Source organism: Oculina patagonica, chromosome 1 (genome assembly GCF_052425735.1).
Source record: "Oculina patagonica isolate OP01 chromosome 1, crgOcupat, whole genome shotgun sequence".
Lineage (NCBI taxonomy): Eukaryota > Metazoa > Cnidaria > Anthozoa > Scleractinia > Oculinidae > Oculina > Oculina patagonica.
In genome coordinates this window covers 8,310,112-8,315,345 of record NC_135758.1, presented here as the reverse complement: position 1 = coordinate 8,315,345, position 5,234 = coordinate 8,310,112, and positions in this window count along the sequence as shown.

Sequence of the window (5,234 nt, the reverse complement as noted above, 5' to 3'; positions counted from 1 at the left end):
ACTGGTAGTTGTTGGTTGTTACTGGTAGTTGTTGGTTGTTACTAGTGTTGCTGGTAGTTCTGGTAGTTACTGGTAGTCTGGTAGTTACTGGGTACTGGTAGTTGTTGGTGTACTAGTAGTGCTGGTAGTTATTGGTTGTTACTAGTGGTTGCTGGTAGTTACTGGTAGTTATTGGTGTTACTAGTAGTTGCTGGTAGTTACTAGTAGTTATTGGTAGTTACTGGTAGTTGTTGGTTGTTACTGGTAGTTGTTGGTTGTTACTAGTAGTTCTGGTGTAGTGCTTGATTAGGTAGTTGTGTTTGGTTTACTAGTAGTTGTTGGTAGTTACTAGTAGTTTTGGTTGTAATAGTAGTTGCTGGAGTTATTAGTAGTTACTAGTAGTTCTGGTAGTTGCTAGTAGTTACTAGTGATTGTTGGTTGTTACTAGTAGTTGTTGGTTGTTACTAGTAGTTGCTGGTAGTTGTTGGTTGTTACTAGTAATTGTTGGTTGTTACTGGTTAGTTACTGGTTGTTACTAGTAGTTGTTGGTTGTTACTAGTGTTGCTGGTAGTTACTGGTAGTTGATGGTTGTTGCTGGTAGTTGTTAGTAGGTGTTGGTTGTTACCAGTAGTTGTTGGTTGTTACTAGTAGTTGCTGGTAGTTGCTAATAACTGTTGGTTTTTACTAGTAGTTGTTGGTTGTTACTAGTAGTCGCTGGTAGTTACTAGAAGTTGTTGGTTGTTACTAGTAGTCGCTGGTAGTTACTGGTAGTTATTGGTTGTTGCTGGTAGTTGTTAGTAGGTGTTGGTTGTTACCAGTAGTTGTTGGTTGTTACTAGTAGTTGCTGGTAGTCGCTAGTAGTTGTGGGTTGTTACTAGTAGTTGCTGGTACATGTAGTTGCTAGTTAATGTTGGTTGTTACTAGTAGTTGTTGGTTGTTACTAGTAGTCCCTGGTAGTTACTAGTAGTTGTTGGTTGTTACTAGTAGTCGCTGGTAGTTACTGGTAGTTATTGGAAGTTACTGGTTGTTACTGGTAGTTGTTGGTTGTTACTTGTAGTTGCTGGTAGTTGCTGGTAGTTATTGGTAGTTACTGGTAGTTGTTGGTTGTTACTGGTAGCTGTTGGTTGTTACTAGTAGTTGCTGGTAGTTGCTGGTAGTTACTGGTAGTTGCTGGTAGTTACTGGTAGTTGCTGGTAGTTACTGGTAGTTGTTACTGGTAGTTGTTGGTTGTTACTAGTAGTTGCTGGTAGTTACTGGTAGTTGTTGGTTGTTACTGGTAGTTGTTGGTTGTTACTAGTAGTTCCTGGTAGTTACTGGTAGTTATTGGTTGTTACTAGTAGTTGCTGGTAGTTGCTGGTAGTTATTGGTAGTTACTGGTAGTTGTTGGTTGTTACTGGTAGTTGTTGGTTGTTACTAGTAGTTGCTGGTAGTTGCTGGTAGTTACTGGTAGTTGCTGGTAGTTACTGGTAGTTGTTACTGGTAGTTGTTGGTTGTTACTAGTAGTTGCTGGTAGTTACCGGTAGTTATTGGTTGTTACTAGTAGTTGCTGGTAGTTACTGGTAGTTATTGGTTGTTACTAGTAAATGCTGGTAGTTAGTGGTAGTTATTGGTAGTAACTGGTAGTTGTTGGTTGTTACTGGTAGTTGTTGGTTGTTACTAGTAGTTGCTGGTAGGAAAAACTAAAAAAACTAGGAAAAACTAGTAGTTGCTTGCTCGGTGTATTGATGGTAATTATCGTTATTGTTTGCAATTGTCGGTAGTTGTTCGTTGTTACTAGTAGTTGTTGGTAGTTACTAGTAGTTGTTGGTTGTTAATAGTAGTTGCTGGTAGTTATTAGTAGTTACTAGTAGTTGCTTGTAGTTGCTTGTAGTTTCTAGTGATTGTTGGTTGTTACTAGTAGTTGTTGTTACTAGTAGTTGTTACTAGTAGTTGTTGGTTGTTACTAGTAGTTGCTGGTAGTTACTGGTAGTTGATGGTTGTTGCTGGTAGTTGTTAGTAGGTGTTGGTTGTTACCAGTAGTTGTTGGTTGTTACTAGTAGTTGCTGGTAGTTGCTAGTAAATGTTGGTTGTTACTAGTAGTTGTTGGTTGTTACTAGTAGTCGCTGGTAGTTACTGGTAGTTATTGGTTGTTACTAGTAGTTGCTGGTAGTTATTGGTAGTTATTGGTAGTTACTGGTAGTTGTTGGTTGTTACTGGTAGTTGTTGGTTGTTACTAGTAGTTGCTGGTAGGAAAAACTAGAAAAACTAGGAAAAACTAGTAGTTGCTTGCTCGGTGTATTGATGGTAGTTATCGTTATTGTTTGCAATTGTCGGTAATTGCTGGTTGTTACTAGTAGTTGTTGGTAGTTACTAGTAGTTGTTGGTTGTTAATAGTAGTTGCTGGTAGTTTTTAGTAGTTACTAGTAGTTGCTGGTAGTTGCTAGTAGTTACTAGTGATTGTTGGTTGTTACTAGTAGTTGTTGGTTGTTACTAGTAGTTGCTGGTAGTTGTTGGTTGTTACTAGTAGTTGTTGGTTGTTACTAGTAGTTGCTGGTAGTTACTGGTAGTTGATGGTTGTTGCTGGTAGTTGTTAGTAGGTGTTCGTTGTTACCAGTAGTTGTTGGTTGTTACTATTAGTTGCTGGTAGTTGCTAGTAAATGTTGGTTGTTACTAGTAGTTGTTGGTTGTTACTAGTAGTCGCAGGTAGTTACTGGTAGTTATTGGTTGTTACTAGTAGTTGCTGGTAGTTACTGGTAGTTATTGGTTGTTACTAGTAGTTGCTGGTAGGAAAAACTAGAAAAACTAGGAAAAACTAGTAGTTGCTTGCTCGGTGTATTGATGGTAGTTATCGTTATTGTTTGCAATTGTCGGTAGCTGTTGGTTGTTACTAGTAGTTGTTGGTAGTTACTAGTAGTTGTTGGTTGCTAATAGTAGTTGCTGGTAGATATTAGTAGTTACTAGTAGTTGCTGGTAGTTGCTAGTAGTTACTGGTAGTTGCTGGTAGTTAGTGTTAGTTGTTAGTAGGTGTTGGTTGTTACCAGTAGTTGTTGGTTGTTACTAGTAGTTGCTGGTACATGTAGTTGCTAGTAAATGTTGGTTGTTACTAGTAGTTTTTGGTTGTTACTAGTAGTCGCTGGTAGTTACTAGTAGTTGTTGGTTGTTACTAGTAGTCGCTGGTAGTTACTGGTAGTTATTGGTTGTTACTGGTAGTTATTAATTGTTACTGGTAGATGTTGGTTGTTACTAGTAGTTGCTGGTAGTTACTAGTAGTTGTTGGTTGTTACTGGTAGTTATTGGTAGTTACTGGTAGTTGTTGGTTGTTACTAGTAGTTGCTGGTAGTTACTGGTAGTAATTGGTAGTTACTGGTAGTTACTGGTAGTTACTGGTAGTTGTTGGTTGTTACTAGTAGTTGCTGGTAGTTACTGGTAATTATTGTTAGTTACTGGTAGTTACTGAAAGTTGTTGGTTGTTACTTGTAGTTGCTGGTAGTTACTGGTAGTTATTGGTAGTTACTGGTAGTTATTGGTTGTTACTGGTAGTTGTTGGTTGTTACTAGTAGTTGTTGGTTGTTACTGGTAGTTATTGGTAGTTACTGGTAGTTGTTGGTTGTTACTAGTAGTAGCTGGTAGTTACTGGTAGTTATTGGTAGTTACTGGTAGTTACTGGTGGTTGTTGGTTGTTACTAGTAGTTGCTGGTAGTTACTGGTAATTATTGTTAGTTACTGGTAGTTACTGGTAGTTGTTGGTTGTTACTTGTAGTTGCTGGTAGTTACTGGTAGTTATTGGTAGTTACTGGTAGTTGTTGGTTGTTACTGGAAGTTGTTGATTGTTACTAGTAGTTGCTGGTAGTTACTGGTAGTTATTGGAAGTTACTGGTTGTTACTGGTAGTTGTTGGTTGTTACTAGTAGTTGCTGGTAGTTACTGGTAGTTATTGGTTGTTACTGGTAGTTACTGGTAGTTGTTGGTTGTTACTAGTAGTTGCTGGTAGTTACTGGTAGTTATTGGTAGTTACTGGTAGTTACTGGTGGTTGTTGGTTGTTACTAGTAAATGCTGGTAGTTACTGGTAGTTATTGGAAGTTACTGGTTGTTACTGGTAGTTGTTGGTTGTTACTAGTAGTTGCTGGTAGTTACTGGTAGTTATTGGTTGTTACTGGTAGTTATTGGTTGTTACTGGTAGTTGTTGGTTGTTACTAGTAGTTGTTGGTTGTTACTGGTAGTTATTGGTAGTTACTGGTAGTTGTTGGTTGTTACTAGTAGTTGCTGGTAGTTACTGGTAGTTATTGGTAGTTACTGGTAGTTACTGGTGGTTGTTGGTTGTTACTAGTAATTGCTGGTAGTTACTGGTAATTATTGTTAGTTACTGGTAGCTACTGGTAGTTGTTGGTTGTTACTTGTAGTTGCTGGTAGTTACTGGTAGTTATTGGTAGTTACTGGTAGTTGTTGGTTGTTACTGGAAGTTGTTGATTGTTATTAGTAGTTGCTGGTAGTTACTGGTAGTTAAGGTAGTTACTGGTAGTTGGTGGTTGTTACTGGTAGTTGTTGGTTGTTACTAGTAGTTGCTGGTAGTTGCTGGTAGATATTGGTAGTTACTGGTAGTTGTTGGTTGTTACTGGTAGTTGTTGGTTGTTACTAGTAGTTGCTGGTAGTTGCTGGTAGTTACTGGTAGTTGCTGGTAGTTACTGGTAGTTTTTACTGGTAGTTGTTGGTTGTTACTAGTAGTTGCTGGTAGTTATTGGTTGTTACTAGTGGTTGCTGGTAGTTACTGGTAGTTATTGGTTGTTACTAGTAGTTGCTGGTAGTTACTAGTAGTTATTGGTAGTTACTGGTAGTTGTTGGTTGTTACTGGTAGTTGTTGGTTGTTACTAGTAGTTGCTGGTAGGAAACTAGAAAAACTAGGAATAGTCGTTGCTTGCTCGGTGTATTGATGGTAGTTATCGTTATTGTTTGCAATGTCGGTAGTTGTTGGTTGTTACTAGTAGTTGTTGGTAGTTACTAGTAGTTTTTGGTTGTTAATAGTAGTTGCTGGTAGTTATTAGTAGTTACTAGTAGTTGCTGGTAGTTGCTAGTAGTTACTAGTGATTGTTGGTTGTTACTAGTAGTTGTTGGTTGTTACTAGTAGTTGCTGGTAGTTGTTGGTTGTTACTAGTAATTGTTGGTTGTTACTGGTTGTAGTTACTGGTTGTTACTAGTAGTTGTTGGTTGTTACTAGTAGTTGCTGGTAGTTACTGGTAGTTGATGGTTGTTGCTGGTAGTTGTTAGTAGGTGTTGGTTGT